Source organism: Rhinopithecus roxellana, chromosome 10, assembly GCF_007565055.1.
Source record: "Rhinopithecus roxellana isolate Shanxi Qingling chromosome 10, ASM756505v1, whole genome shotgun sequence".
In the NCBI taxonomy this organism is placed as follows: domain Eukaryota; kingdom Metazoa; phylum Chordata; class Mammalia; order Primates; family Cercopithecidae; genus Rhinopithecus; species Rhinopithecus roxellana.
The window spans coordinates 118412803-118429825 of NC_044558.1; the positions used below are offsets into that span (position 1 = coordinate 118412803).

A 17023-nucleotide genomic window follows, 5' to 3' on the forward strand; every position below is an offset into this window, starting at 1 on the left:
GAATAACTGAGCTATCACCTGCAAAGAGCCTGGCACTGAAGGCAGACACAACACATTTTACTTTTGTCTAGTCAAAGCGGTGAGATTTAAAGCCAGATCTACCTGACTTCAGGCCCACACACATAACCCCATGCTCTGCAGCCTCTTCGGGAGGAATTCCATTTTTGTGTAGGTCGTGCCCGTGTATGGAAACAAACGTAGCCACAGATGTCTAGGTCTATCAGCCACAGCAAAATAAACTCTGAAAACTAAGCTACCTCTCTGTGAATATACCACATCATGCAGAGCATCATGTATGGATTGGAAATGTCTAAACTCAAGCCACCCTGGCCAATGCAGTGAAATCCTGTCTCTACTAAAAATATATACAAAAACAAAAAATAACCAGGCATGCTGGTGGGGGCCTGTAATCCCAGCTGCTCAGGAGGCTGAGGCAGGAGAATCAGCTGTGAGCTGGGATCACACTTTTGCACTACAACCTGGGCAACATAGCGAGATTCCATCTTAAAAAAAAAAAAAGAAAAAAAAATTGTCTAAACTCTATCCAGTAAGTGTAAATTCTAAGGTAGTGGCTATCTCTAAGGAGGGAAAGCCAGAGATGAGATGGGAGGACAGAGGAAGAATATGAAAAGAAATGCAAGTCATTGATACTATTATGGTGCTTAGGTTGGGTGGTGGCTTCACAGGTGATCATTACAGTATCAGACTTTATAACGTACATATATTTTAGTGTCATGTTTAGTATGCATGAAGTTTTATACAAAATATTAAACAAAGCCAAAAAAAAATATCGTCTGGCCAAGTTTAAAAGACCATGAGTATTTAATTAGCAATTCTTGACTGGGCACAGTGGCTCACACCTGTAATCTCAGCACTTTGGGAGACCAAGGCAGGTGGATCACGAGTTCAGGAGTTCAAGACCAGCCTGGCCAAGATGGTGAAAACTCCGTCTCTGCTGTCTCTACTAAAAATACAAAAATTAGCCAAGAGTTGTGGTGGGTGCCTGTAATCCCAGCTACTCAGGAGGTGAGGTGGAGAATTGCCTGAACCTGGGAGGTAGAGGTTGCAGTGAGCTGAGGTCACACCACTACACTCCAGCCTGGGCAACATAGCAAGACTCCATCTCAAAAAAAAAAAAATTCCTATTCCCTCTACCCTGTATTCACTGTTCACTGTACTCTACCCTACAGTGAAAAAAAAGGTACCTAAGCCAGGACATGCCCCAGCATCTTTTTTCCTGATAATCATATTTTCCTAGGCACAAGCCTGAGAGTTACCAAACCTAATTTTTTGATAGTATTTGTCCTGGAAAATAAAACAAAATGTCTTTCTTTAAGGGATAGTCTTCCTTTTGTCAAAGATTCAAGGGGAAAAAAAAAGGAAATTTAAAAAGCAGCCTATTTCATTGTCACCAGTTCATAAACACTGTACTAAAGGGCAAGAACGACGCTTTATGCCTCTTGCAAAATCCCAGAGCACCCAGTGCAAGGCCCTGCACTTAGTAGGCGGACAATTGATGTTTGTTAATCAATGTATGAATGATGAGCCAAGTCTCATAGCTTCCATGGAGAATCTTAAATGTCACTCCTTTTGAAATGCGACCATGCTTCTCAACCTACTAAAAATTTCACAATGAACCACCCACAGACACAATCTTGTGTGAATATCCCCTGTGTTCCCCAAATCCTTTGTGACCTATGGACACAATTGCTAAACGTGAGTCATGCTTCTATCACTCCCACACAATGGGTATTTTTAATGCTACAGCATTTCCTGAAGTCGAGCGCTCAGGAAATGGTTTTTGCAATAATGACCTCAGCCTCCCCATGTTCTCCCCACCCCCACCACAGAATCCAAGAATAACTGAACAGGTGTCCAAATACCCACAATTACCCAAGAAACCTCACAACCTGTCTTCTGTTTCCTATCAAAGTCATGAGGTTAACCCCTTGTCCTTTGGAGTTCGAAAGGAATGTGTCCAAGAACTGAACACACCCATATCTGTGCTTTATTTATATCAAGACACAGTTTATTTCCAAGTCTGTCAATGGTCTCCAGACCCCAGAACTAAATCTGTATACCATCATGGCAAAAAGTATGGGCTCTGGAATTCAAAAGCCTTGGAGACTGAGTTCTGACTCTGCCACTAAGTATGTGGCTTCAGCCAAGTCATTTAGCCTTTCAGAGCCTCAGTAGTCTCATCTGTAAAATGGAATTAATGAAAGAAACTATTTCTTGGAATGTGTGAAAATCAGTCATGTAAATGGCTGATCTCCAGGCCTGATACACAGCAAAATGCTTAGTACTTGCTAAAGGTTATTGCATCAGGTTTCCCCAGACTGAATCTTAGGCCTGGTCAGTTTCTCCTGGACAGCAGTCATTTTGACAGCTTAGGATGTTTAGGTGCCCACATACCTTCAGAACCTCAACTTATTCTTGGGAGCACTGTCTGGGCACCCTCTGAGGATCAGAAGCAGGAAGGGAGGTCAGATGGTGAGAGGATAAGGACTGTTGATATCCAAGGGAGGTTGTAAAACCACTTGGGCACACCCAGGTTCAAAACAAAGAAGCCATCACATGAGGGTGGGAGAAGAGGTATTTACTCAGTGAGGCCCCTTCCAGCCCTCATGGTAAAAGTCTACACTTGTTTAGAAAAGAGTATGTCTGTTTTACTATTTTATTTTTTAAAAAGGGAAATTCAACAACAAAAACGATGTTGAAAATGACAATTTGACTATGGAAAACAGGCTCCTGCTATTCTCATCAGACCATCTGACAAACTTCCCAAGGGAGTTTCCAAGGCCTCCCAAACAGTAACAGCAGAGCAGCCGCTCAAGAGGATGCCCCAGGGAGCTGCCAAACTGCAATTGCCCTGGAAATCAGATTCGAACAGCTCAGACATGAGGGCAAAGGGCGGGATGCATGCATCCCTAAGCACCAGCCCTTCAGCCTGGCAGAGGAGCACAGACAAAGCTGCCCCGGAAGAATTGCTTGGGAGGTGCAGATACGAAGAATAAGATCCTGCTGGCAGCGCTGGGAAACACAGCAGCAGTCGGCACACGCTGGCCTTGGCAGTCAGCAACTGCCTGGCTCAGGCTGAGCAAAACCTTTCTGTAAACATGGCACGAAAGCAGATCTCTCAGGCTCATGCTCCCTGAAGGTGAAAGATCAACAACAAAAAAGGCATTAACCCCTCTCCTAAATGATATTTCATGGCCATCAAATGGCCATCAAAGTCCCATCAAAGGAGCAGCTCATGTTCATAGGCCTGGGGGAGATGCTCCCAGCAATTCAGACACATTGGCAGTCCCAGGGAGGAGGCCATAGCCTGTGGAGCCTCTCTATGTATGAAGGGCAGCACTTTGCATCACAAATGTTCCATGCATAATCTTGGAACACTGGCATCATTCTTTCTGGACCCAATAATGATAATTACTCTCTGTCCTAATTAAGGAGAAAATAAAGTAGCTAATACTTTTATAAATCAACAAGTAGGATTAGTATGATTCACAAAGCGTCCTTGGGTTTGCTTCAGAAGACTTCCTCCTCTGTGTGACCACGAGTATATCATGGTGGCCACTTGGGCTTCTGTTTCCTCATCCATAAATCCTTTCTTTAAGGGGACATCTTATGGATTCCTTTGAGTGCTCCTATCCTAATTTACTATTCTTTTCCTTTAAAAATATTTGGTAAAGGCTTAGCATGCAGCAGTAAAATACACAGCATGATATGTAGTATTCTTACTTAGAATTTTATGCCTTTCAAGGGCGAAAGATGGTGGTCAGGTGACATTGATTTTCTCCTTGTATAGCTTCAAAGATCGTGTTATAGATGAGAAACTAGATATTCAAAATCACAGAGAAAATGTCATCCATATCACTTCAGATTAGAACTTCCAAGTGCTCACTCGTGATATGCAGTCTAGTGAGCCAGGCCGCAAAGTGTCCTACAAAAGAAATAGACAACATGGTTTCTGCCTTCTAGTATTTGGCAATTATTTGAGGAGCAATATGTTATTGGGAGGCTGAGGCAGGAGAATGGTGTGAACCCGGGAGGCGGAGCTTGCAGTGATCAAGCCACTGCATTCCAGCCTGGGCAACAGAGTCAAACTCCGTCTCAAAAAAAAAAAAAAGAAAGATGTTATCTGTTCCATTCATCTGGGGTCTTCATCATTTCCTTAAATACGTACATTATCCATTCCTTCAATAACATACATATTCATTGTCCTTTATCCTCAAATAATTGCCAAATACTAGAAGGCAGAAACCAAGTTGTCTATTTCTTTTGTATCTCCAAAAGAATCATAGTACAAAATTTATAAATGAAATCATGTAGCTCTGTGCTATATGAAAATGATAACCTATGACATTAGAGCCACACCTTGTATTTGTTAACTAAATTGTCCTTTCTATTTACTTCCCAAGCATTTGAGCCACTTTCCCTCAGATTGAATTGCCTTTTTTTTTTTTAAAAAAAAAACGGAGTCTTGCTCTGTCACCCAGGCTGGTGTGCTCACTGCAACAACCTCCACCTCCCAGGTTCAAATGATTTAAGTCGAAATACCTGAACTTCAAGCCTCCAAAGACTTTAGCCTTCCATGTAGCTGGGATTATAGGCAAGTGCCACCATGCCCGGCTAATTTTTTTGTATTTTTAGTAGAGATGGGATTTCACCATGTTAGCCAGGATGGTCTCGTTCTCCTGACCCCGTGATCTGCCCACCTCAGCCTCCCAAAGTGGTGGGATTACGGGCATGAGCCACGGTGCTCAGCCTGAATTGCCCTTTAAAAGCTCCTTTTTTCCCTTGTAAGATCATAATATTCCATCTTCCATTATATCCATCCTGAGACAATAGCAACCGTGTGTGTTTATATGTGAATATGGAAGATGTGTGTGTGTGTGTGTGTGTGTGTGAGAGAGAGAGAGAGAGAGAGAGAGAGAGGCACAGAGAGAAATGTGTGTTCTGATAAATCAAGGTACATTAGATAATAGCCCACCGCACCTTGCATTAAGCAAGCCTGCCTGGGAAATGAGCAACTTTCTCAGGCCACTGCTCAACCTAGAGTGTTGACAACCTTGGGAGAGAAGACTTTAATTGCAGTCATTCCCTTATTCCCTCTGGATTGCTTGTTTATAGTTTGAAATTACTGAACGACTTCTGCAGGTTTTTCTTGTCCATTTGCTGAGCTTGAAGCAAGAAGGGAGATACCCAGGTTCACTGAACTGTAAACAGTACTTCTCAAGGTCAAACTAGAGAGACTGCACAGAAGAGGGAGGTGGGGGGAGCAGGTTTCTGACTGTGGCAGACAACAATAACATATTGCATATATACTTTCCTGCAAGCCTGCACAGAAGAAAAGCAAAGAGAAAATAATATTGCAAAGAATCCTGTTCAAACTTGATTTCTTACAGTTTGTGGTTTTTTTTTTTTTTTTGGCCAAACTTGAAGGTCAACTTTTTAAAAGTAATTAGACATCTAATCTGTGCTTTCCCCCACTGCCACAATCCCCCAAACTTTTTCTGTCATTATATAAATATTATTTGAAGTTATAAAGAACACAAGCAAGTGGGCTAGATATTAACAAAAGATACTTCTGGAAATCGATGACCCAGTCAGCCCTGTTGTCTTGAAATAAACACATGAAACTGAGCTCCACATCCTCAGACTGCAATATATTCAGCACACTAACAGGTACAGGCACTGCTTTGCTCCAGGCTGGTGGGAATGTGGCACTGAAGAAAGCCCAGGCTCTACTACGGAAGAGTTTACAATCTGGAGAGAGTGGTAACATGTACACAGCACATCACAGCACCATAAAGCCAGGGAAACACAAAGGGTAGACATGAGAAGACCCTCCTTTTAATGGTTTAATTTTTAAGAACACTATTCACCAACTGTAGATTTAGAAGAGGAGAGGTTGTTTGTTTATTTGTTTTAAGTAGAAATACCAGAACTTCAAGCCCATGTTTGCCCTTTCCTAGCCTTGAGATCTGAGTCAAATGACATCACCCAGTGGACGGCAGTTTCCTCATGGGTGAGATCAGAGTGTTGGTGTAGACCATGACTGAGCAAGTAACAACAGCTAGGGGTAAAAATTCAGCTCACAACTGGTTTTGTAAACAAAATTGCTGGAACACACCACGCCCATTCATTTACATATTGTCTAAGGCTGCTCTCACTCTATGGCTGCCAGGTAGTTATGACATATGGTCCAGAAAGCCTAAAATATTTACTATCTAGCCCTTTACAGGGTTCCTGACTCCTGGTGTAGCCAGTCTCTAAGGTCTCTTCCAGGGGCTTGCAAGATTTTATGCACTTGAAAATTTGAAATAACCACTCAAATGGAAGAAATTGTCAAAAAGCGCATGCTGGGTCCCAGAAGACAGCAGTTCCCCTTGCTTTATCTCATCAACAGCAAACACGTACTCCAAGGGGTCTCAACTCGACTCATTAGAATCACCTGGGGAGAATTTTATTTGTCTTAACAAGGCTTAAGGGAGGCACATTTCACACATGAGCATGAAAACCCAATCATCATGCTTTGGAGTATTTTGGGTATTTTTTAATGTCAATGCCCAGGACCCAATGTCTTGAGTTCCTGATGTAATTGCTATAGAGTAGAGACCTGGTATCAGCTGTTTTTAAATACTGTCCAAAGAATCTGGGCATGGTGGCTAATACCTGTAATCCCAGCACTTTAGGAAGCCAAGGAGGGTAGATCACTTGAGGCCAAGAGTTCAAGACCAGCCCGGTCAAATGATGAAACCCCATCTCTACCCAAAATACAAAAGCAATTAGCCAGGCATGGTGGCAGATGCCTGTAGTCCCAGCTACTCAGGAGGCTGAGGCAGGAGAATCACTTGAACCTGGGAGGCAGACGTTGCAATGAGCTGAGATCTTGCCACTGCACTCCAGCCTGGGTGACAGAGTGGGACTATGTCTCAAAACAAAATAAAATAAAATAAAATAAGCCAGGGGTGGTGGCATGCGCCTGCAGTCCCAGCTACTCAGGAGGCTGAGGCAGGAGAATTGCTTGAACCTGGGAGGCAGAGGTTGCAGTGAACCAAGATCACGCCACTGAACTCCAGCCTGGGTGATAGAGTGAGACTCTTGTCTCAGGAAAAAAAAAAAAAAAAAAAAAAAAAAAACTGTACGAAGAATTCTACCTTGCACTCAGGGTTAATTTAACAAAAGCTTACACATAATATCAAGATATGGAATCAACCTAAGTGTCCATCAGCAGATGAATGGATAAAGAAATGTGATCAAAATGCACAATGGAATACTATTCAGCCTTTAAAAATAAGAAAATCCTGTCACTTTCAACAACATGGATGAGCTTGAAGGACATTACGTTAAGTGAAATAAGCTAGGCACAAAAAAACAAATACCATATGTTCTCACTTATATATGGAATCTAAAAAAGTTGACTTCATAGAAGTAGAGAGTAAACTGGTGATTACCAAAGGCTCGGGAAAGTGGGGATGGGGTTGGGGAGATGTTGGTCAAAGGATATAAATTTTTATCTAGACAGAAGAGTAAGTTCAAGATATCTATTTTATGTCATGGTAACTATATTTAATAATAGTATAATATATACTTGAAAATTGCAAAAAAATTAAAAAATATTAAAAATATATGTGAAACAAAAGCTATTTAAAAAATCAGGAAATTGAACAAAACTATAATATTAGAAGGGTATTTTAGTACAACTCCATGACCTTGGATAGTTCAAGCTGACCAAGGAGATGAAATAAAGATACAAATAAATACCTTTTTTAAAAGTATCACTGAACCTTTTTTTAAAAAAAAACTATTGATGCCTGTATTTCTTTCCAGGTATGTTACACCAGAATATTTGGGATTGTGGCCCCCAAACCTGTATATTTAACAAGTTCTCAAGATAATTCTTATGCAGCCAACTCTGCAATAGCCTGCATTGAGTAGCCAGGTATGTGAATCATGCTGAAGGCCAACTACGATGCAGGAATTCAGAATCCAACAGTCAAGTGTTAAGATCCGTTTCGTACCTCTTTATCTTTGACTCTCAAAGGTGTAATGCAAAACCTGGAACTTAGCAGACATTTGGTAAATGTTTAATAAATAAAATTTAATTTAACCTGACCATTGAGTGTTTTGGTGGGGAGACACACACACAGGAGGTTTATACTTAATCAGATGGGGTGAAGGGTTACCAGATGGGGTGAGGGGTTACTCAGAAGCCAAGGCTAAGACTCATGTTCTATACACTTAATTAAATAGTCATCAACTGCAACCTTCCTCCACCTGTCTACACTCAAACATTAACTACCAACCTGATCAAAGAATCATTATTTTAAAATCACCAATCCACTGAAGCTCCTTTAGTTAGACTGAAGTTCACATGACTGCTTAAACCTTTTTTCTGGGAATGGATCTTTTATGCCAAGTAGGCAGGGTTACTGCCCCATAAACCTACCTTCTGTCATTAGCTTTGACTGTTGACACTTGCAAGGATTAGACAGGGTTGAGCAAAGGGTATTTTTGCAGTCTGTGGGGAAGAGTACAGAAAATAAACATTGCATCTCATTACAAAGCCCTGAATGTGCAAAACATACTGGTCCAAATGCCATGATTAGATAAGCACCTGCATCACTCATTAACTTTGAAGGGAAATTGAAGCCAAATTTGGGCCCATATGCCAACTGTCCTTACACTTCAGCAATCAGGTGACCTCTGTTCTCACATTAAGCTAATTTCTGAAACACCCTATATGATAGCTATTGCTCCAGACTTTTAATAATTACCCCAGGGTGGCCTCTCTCAAACATCCTCTGAAATAGTCTCCACCTACAATTTCTAGGGTTTCAGATGAGCCTTTGCCCATAACCTGAACATGTCGTTTTTAAAGACAGGTCATTGTAAATGACTCTGAGTGACAGCCTAATGCTACCCCAAAAAAAGAGAATGAGGTGTAATATTGATCCACTCATCCACAAACACAAAGATGCATGTGTTTTGTATGAGGGTAAATAATTACTAAAGTAGTCAGAATAAAAACTAAGGTTGACACAGGAGGATTGGGATGATGGGCAAGGGATCTCTAAAGAAGAGTGCACCAAAGGCCTCCCTGTCTCACTCTGTAATAGTCTATTTGCAAACTACCCTACATGCTGTATCACATGTAGCTCTAAAGGTCTGTGGCTCCAGGTGAGAGCCTCTAAGTAACCTGAGAAAAAACTATATTTGGAAATGTTGTTTCTACACAAGGCTACTCTGACAAAGTAGCTCCCAAAGTTATGATTCATTCAATCAGATGGCCTCATCTGGTCAGGGTGCAACCTAGGCATAGGTGTAGGGAACACTTGGCTACATGGAGTAGGCTGAAGAGCCTGGGAAGACTCCTCTGTTCAAATATGTCTTTACTACTTAAGTGTCAAAGGTCTCAGAATCCCATCATGAGAATCCAGTTTCTTTGTATGTTTAGACTGTAACAGAGCCGTGTACCACAGAGAGGAGTACAGGCTGGAGAGCTGAGTGGTCAGAAAGATAATTGGATGAAAGAGGTCCCCAGTATGCCAGAAAGATCTCTCCAGCAAGCCATAGTTCACATGATAAAGAAAGTTTAAATCTGTGACCTTCCGTGGAGAGTGAACTGATTCATCCCTCTCTTCCCAGCAATATCAGAATTAACTGGCAAAGAGCCATGGATAGAGAGCTGGTTGTGCAATGACTACAAGGACTCAAAAGCAGCAACTGCAGCAGAACACAGCACAAGCTTCATGAGAAGCACAGGGAGGACAGAGATGGCAATTCCACCAAGAAGGATTAGGAAGGATTTTTTTTTCCTTTTCCAAGATTGAACACATCATGTGATGCTATGTGCAACACGGAGATGATTAAAATCAGCATGCCCACTGAAGTTCCAGGACAAGCAGGAAATTGTGAAGCCTGTACTGCAAAGTAATACCTCCTCTAGGTTACCAGATGGGGTGAGGGGTTACTCAGAAGCCAAGGCAGCTAAAGAATTACAAATCTCTATAGAATTCTGATATCCAGATAGTAAAGAATTTTTAGTCTGTGAGACTTCTAAATAGCACTCTGTGGCAGGAGCACATCTCCCTTGGCTCAGATATACCCAGGAGAGCTAAGCCTCTCAGCAAGATGCTATGAAATTAATTACCTAGGGGAACAAGAGAAGCATTGCAAAGACTGGGGTGTATCATGTGTGAATACTGACCTCTCAGGTGATTTTTTTCTATGTGAATATTATTGATACGAGTAACACTTCAAATCATTAACATTTTAATCTGAAGGAGAATCCTTCTAGTGACAGATGGGGTCCAGGGTTGAGGTGAGAGGTAAGGGAGAAGACAAGCTCTTTCTATAAGCCCACTCTGATACAAAACAGAACATTAAACATTTATTGCAAATTCCTCAAAACAGAACATGTTTAAACATTTATTGCAAATTCCTCAAATATTTACTGAGTACCAGCAATATGGGAGAAGATGTGCCAGGCATTTGGGAGGATATAAACATGTGTGTATGTACTAATGCCACCATCAACTAGCTCAAGACGTAATTGGCGAAATGGCATAGGGATAACTGTGATATAGGATCAATTGAGGAAAGTCATGGAATTGGCACAAGTACCCACAGCATCAAATTAGCTGGGAGTGACACAAAATGTAGATTGTCGGGCCCTATACAGGACCCCCAGAATCGTAATGCGCATTCAAACATGATTCAGTAGGTGATTTGTGTGCATATTTGAGAAACACTGGTCTAAACAACAACAACAACAAAAATGGCATGTTCGTGTAGGCGCTCTAACATATTACAAGAAAGCTTCAGGCCGGGCGCAGTGCCTCATGCCTGTAATCCCAGCACTTTGGGAGGCCAAGGCGGGCAGATCACGAGGTCAGGAGATCGAGACCATCCTGGCTAACAACGGCGAAACCTCGTCTCTACTAAAAATACAAAAAGTTAGCCGGGTGTGGTGGCGGGCGCCTGTAGTCCCAGCTACTTGGGAGGCTGAGGCAGGAGAATGGTGAGAACCCGGGAGGCGGAGCTTGCAGTGAACCAAGATGGCGCCACTGCACTCCAGCCTGGGCCACAGCGCAAGACCCCGTCTTCAAAAAAAAAAAAAGAAAGAAAGAAAGCTTCAGAGACAGTTAAGCTCTCACTTTGAGATATGTGAGAGCAGAGGAAGAGGAATGGCAAAAGTTCAGGAGAAAAACAGTCCAGGGTTTTTTGTTTATGTTTTTGTTTTTGTTTGAGACGGAGTCTTCTGTCTCCCAGGCTAAAGTGCAGTGGCGCGATCTCGGCTCACTGCAAGCTCTGCCTCCCACGTTCTTGCCATTCTCCTGCCTCAGGCTCCCGAGTAGCTGGGACTACAGGTGCCCGCCACCATGCCCGACTAATTTTTGTGTTTTTTTTTTTTATTTTTTTTGAGCCTCACTCTGTTGCCCAGGCTGGAGTGCAGTGGCTGGATCTCAGCTCACTGCAAGCTCCGCCTCCCGGGTTTACGCCATTCTCCTGCCTCAGCCTCCCGAGTAGCTGGGACTACAGGTGCCCGTCACCTCGTCCAGCTAGTTTTTTGTATTTTTAAGTAGAGACGGAGTTTCACCATGTTAGCCAGGATGGTCTCAATCTCCTGACCTCGTGATCCGCCCATGTGAGCCATCACGCCCGGCCCACAGTTTTCTTAAGTATGCTTGGGGGATGGCAAATAGACTGGTTTTAGACACATTTAAGGTACTCGTATAATGGTCATGGGAAAAAAATTCTAGAAAGGTAGGTGTGGGCTGAGTTCCAGAATAACCCTAATTTCTGATTTCCTAATTACACAAAGATGTGCAATCAAAAGGACATGAGAAAAGTTTAAATGGCAAAAAAAAATAATCTTTAACTTCTCCATAGAATTGCTCAGACTTCAGTCCCAACTCAAGTTCCTTCTTTCCCTGTCAGAGCACTTAGGAGGCTCATGTGTTATCCTTATGTGTATGGTCTTGATAAAAAAAAGATATAGACAGCCAGTGGGATGAGGACTCCAAGAAGGGCTCCAACCCTGAGGGAGAATGAAAGTGAATGCACATCAGAAACTACGGGGAGGCTGGGCGTGGTGGCTCACGTCTGTAATCCTAACACTTTGAGAGACCGAGGCAGGCGGATCACTTGAGTTCAGAAGTTTGAAACCAGCCTGACCAACATGGTGAAACCCTATCTCTACTTAAAAAAAAAAAAAAAAAAAAAAAATTGGCCTAGTGTGGTGGCGGGCACCTGCAATTCCAGCTACTCAGGAAGCTGAGACAGGAAAATCACTTGAACCCGGGAGGTAGAGGTTGCAGACAGCCAAGATTGTGCCGCTGCAGTCCAGCCTGGGTAAAAGTGCAAGACTCTCTCTCAAAAAATAAAAATAAAAAAAGGAAGAAACTAAGTGGAAACTTATCAATACACACAGGGAATACACGCAAAGATTAGTGGGAACCTTAGCTCTAAGAATATACATATGTTCAGGGCCTTGACCTTGTACTCCAGACAACTATCTCTGGGTGTGTCAATTTCAGACACTCCTCTTCACAGAGCCCCAGTCTCCTGCCCCAGGTGCAACACTATCTGGAGCTCAGAGCCTTTGTACCCAGTTTCACTTTTGCCAGTCCTCTGCTTTATGATTGGACTCTGCCTCCATAACTAACAGATAAATTATGATAGCACTTACAATCTGCCATGGACATGTCTACATGCTTTATATCCTAAATCATTAAGAGCCACAATCACCCTATTATATAAGTACGATTATTACCACCAGTTCACAGACAAGAAAACTAAGCTACAGAAAGATCAAATGCCTTAACTGAGGTCACTCCACTCACTCCACTAGTAAGGGGTGATGTTGGGATTTGAATACATGCAGTTAGCTCCAGAGTCCACACTATTAAGCAGATGTTTCTCTAGGAAGCTTTTTTATCCACTTACTGAGAGGCTGGGGGAAGTAGTTCCAGAAAGCAAGCACCTGACTCATGAGCAGTGACCATTCTCTGCAGTATGACCCACCCACTTCATTGGTACCTAGTGCTCATCACTTTGACAAATACCACTAAGATTATTTCCTGCCTTGGGTTTCATGATTGCAATTTTCAGAGCTGGCCTCTGGATAAGGTCCTTTCTCTAGACTTTATTATGCCCCATATTTGTGTTTGTCAGGAAACTGGAGAGTTTATTCTAGGAACTAACTTGAAATTATACGAAATTTTTTTCATCCATCAGAATAACCATTCATGAAGAGATAATGCATGCATCAGTGAAGGAAGGTTCTTAAAATGGGTCAGCCAGAAAAAGGAAGAATTAAATTGGATGGCATGATTACACAGGACAACAAAGGACACCAAAGGGGCCTAAAGGAAAGAGAGCCCGTGAAGAAACAGAACTGACCAGCATGGAGGTTGTACTTGGATGTTTAATGTGAAGCTGTATTAGATTGTCTTTTTCAGATGGAGAGAAGATGGTCCCAGTCTTCTAGGTCTGGGAAGCCAGGTTGACTATGGAGGCCATAACTCCTGTGTGGAAAAGGCTGAGGAAGCACATTTCCCCATGGGAGGAAGAGACACGAGTGAAGGATACACAGAAACAAGAGATATGGGAAAAGAACAAGGGTAATGAATGGTAATTAATTCATTTATTTGCCCATTCATTCATTCTACAAATATATATGAAGCACCTACTGTGTGCTACCCTCTGGGGCAGATTTTGGCTTCAGGAAGCTTACATGATAGTTGCGACCCAGAAAATGAGCAAAGCAATTGCCCATTTCTTCCTGTTTACATATCAGAGGGGTAGACGGGGTGAATGCTGTGAGAACATAGGACAGGAATGAACCTTCTGTTAGGGTCTCCTGAAAGCCTGAGTTGGTAACTTTTAAAACGAAACCTACAAAATGAGAAGGAATCTGTCACACAAAATGTAGGGAGAGAGGGAAACGAAGAAGAACATTTCAAAAAGAAAAGTGTTTATTCTCCAAAGATGGCCAGAAAAGCGACTAAGAAAAGGTCACAGGCCTCCAGGTTGCCTGGGCAGCCTCTGAGAGCCCTGTCTAGGGCGAAGTGGGAGTGAGACTGACAGAAGACTGATAAGGGGACAACTTATGGCAGGAAGTGGGGACAAGCAATGCAGGTGATTTGTTTGAGCTGGAGTGGGGGAGGATGAGCTTGGTTTTGCTATGCCAGGCCATTAGTTGGGGCGACTTTCAGTTTCCATTTGAGCCTGAGCCTGGAGTAGGTGCATTCCAGATACGCAGAAATCACGACCATAGAGTGATTCATCTCCAGTCAGCTCCCTCAAAAATTCCCCACGGTCACTATCTGACACCTTTTCCTCGGGCCTCCACCTCGCACCTCCCCTGCCCCTTCCAGAATGACTTTGTGTCATTCTTCACTGAGAATGAGGCCATCAGAGAAAGCTTTCCTCATTTCTCCCTTTTCCACCTCTTCATTTCTCTAGATCATCTTCCTCCTGCAACCTTCCTCCACCTATCTACACTCAAACATGAACTACCAATCTGATCAAGGAATCATTATTCCTCCATTCCACAAATAACTCCACACCAGCACTTGATCCCTGTCCTCCTTTCTCTTCTGTAACTTGTTCCACAAATTATGCGTGTTTAATTTCTCCCTCACTACCACCATCTATTTCTCAGCCAGCTTTCTACTCAAGTCTCCCCACTTCCCAAGAGTCCTCAATCAATCCTGGTTATACTTTCAGCCAACCTCCAACTTTCTGGAATTTGACCTCAGGGCTTCTTAGAGGTGATTGGATGGCTGCTTTTAACTTCCAGTGACCCCACTCACTTTATCATCTGACTCCTTTATCATCTGACTCCCCAGCCTGCCTATGTGTTTTTGTCCCTGTTGAAGCCCCTGCCACCATCCCAGAATGCTGTTCTGTCACATCCCTGTCCCCTGTGGGACTGAGTACCTGCCAGGCCTCTAGATCCTGCATTCCTCTCCTTGATCCTCACCTGAAGCCCAACCCTACGCCAATCTATAGAATGAACCCCAATTCAGACAGAAGAGATGTCAAGGTAACCAACTCCACCCTCTGAGATCCATGACTAGCCAAGGCTTGCCATTGCTGCACATTATATCTCTGTTGTGAGAGCCATCTTGATTCTCATGTGTGAGCCTAGTTTTGACTCTAAGACTGGTCTCTTAGTTTCATTCCTATTCATCCTATTTGTTGAGCATGTATTATGGGCCAGGCTCTGGCCCACACCTCCTACACATGATTTCCCTTCCCGCTCACAGCACGGCGATGCTGGAGAGCCCTATGTAGTCAGCAAACCCATCTTACAGAGGGTTTGAGGAATTCTTCCAAGGACACACAGCCATTCCATGGTGGAACCAGAACTTAAACAGGCATTCTGATTTTAGAGCCTTTGCTCAATAAACAGTTATAATAGAAGAGAGAGTGGAGACTTATGTGTGTGTGTGTGTGTGTGTGTGTGTGTGTGTGTGTGTGTGTGTGTGTGTAGGGGTAGAAGGTAATGGTGGGGGAGCTGAGACCCTGCTACTCATGCCAGATTTTCTGGTGCTGATTAGCTACTGCCTGGCTGCCGGGAGCTGTTATTATCACTCACTCCCGTGCTCCTGTCACTGGGCCTGTGAAAACTTGCCCTTTCTTCTGCTCTCAGTCTCTGATGCTGACAGCTATGCTGGAAAATCCCAAGCTGGCCACTACCGCACTTACCAGAGGCACATTGTACGTGCTGGTCTGGACGTGCTGGTCTGGACTTCCTGCCAGACCCACACATGTCCTGCGCCTGCCCCTTCACAGGGGGTTGGTCTATTTCCGGGCCAGGGCCTTTCCAGCCTGTCTCACCCCTGTGCAGGTAACAGAGCTCTTCTCTCTGCCACCACTTCCCCACGGAGTCTTTTCCATGGCTCCCCCTGACAGAATTCATGCTACATACTCTTTGTTAACTCGTGGCATGCACTTTCTTTCTGCTTTTTTCCTCAATTTATGTGAGATTAAGTTAATATCAACCTATCTTGTTAACCCCTTCTAATATGTAATCTTTATTTTAAAATTTAAATATTTGTTATATTGAATTCAGTAACTAGAACATTCTCCTCTAAAATGAGAATGGTACAAAAACCTCAAATAAGTAAGTCTGTTGGGGAAAACAAGTCCCCCAAAGAGTGAATCTACCAGGAGAGTAAAAACAATGATAATCAGAAAAATGATCAATAATCACTATTGTCAAAGTGCCTGGCAATCACCAAACACCAGATTCATTGACTCTTCACTGTCCTGTAGGATGACTTCTGTGACTTGCTAAAACCCACACAATAAGTATAATGGCGACAAGACTCAACTCCCAGGCTCTGACATTAAGTCCTATTGTCTTCCTAAAATGCTCTTTAAAGAGAGGATTTCTATTTCACATGGTCATCTGGATCATTTGAAAACCTCAAGCAGAAAGTCCCAAGGTCAGCATTATGTTTTCCAAGATTATGCATCTTCAAACAGAAACCCAAAATAACAAAAACCAGGAACCAAGACTTCCAGCTTCTCTAATGAGAGTAAGTCTTAGTTCTTTTTCCTTACTCCACAAGAAAAATTATATCTCCCAAGGGAAGTTATGGGCTTTCCAAAAGAGGTGCAAAGAGATATGAGCTTAGGAAATGAAACTTTGCTCAGCGCTCTTCAGGAATGACGTTCTCCTTCCTCCCCTACAACAATGAAAGTGCACATTCATTTTCTTACATTTTAAATCACTGAACAAAAAGGCCTAGTTTTATTTATCCTGCTGCTGCCACTGTAGCAAAGCTAAATGTGGGGTGCATAAACTGTTTATAAATCTTGTCTCTAACAAGAGAACTGAGTGTGCACTTTTTGAGGACCTTAGTCCATTTAGAATGATGAGAAAACTTGGGAGAAATTTTTCTCCTGATATAAGAGCTGTATAGGCCAAATGGACTTCCTTTTCTGGCCTAAATACTGTGTTTATAAAAATGGTGTGCTGTAAATAGCAAAGTAT

General features: G+C 42.8%; 1 non-coding gene across 1 annotated transcript; it reads right to left on the reverse strand.

Moving 5' to 3' along the window:
- Window positions 1-6454: 6454 nt before the first annotated feature.
- On the reverse strand, window positions 6455-6557 carry LOC115900223. The gene has a single exon (XR_004059889.1). It is a non-coding gene; the product is annotated as a small nucleolar RNA U13 (small nucleolar RNA).
- Between the last annotated feature and the right edge of the window lie 10466 nt (window positions 6558-17023).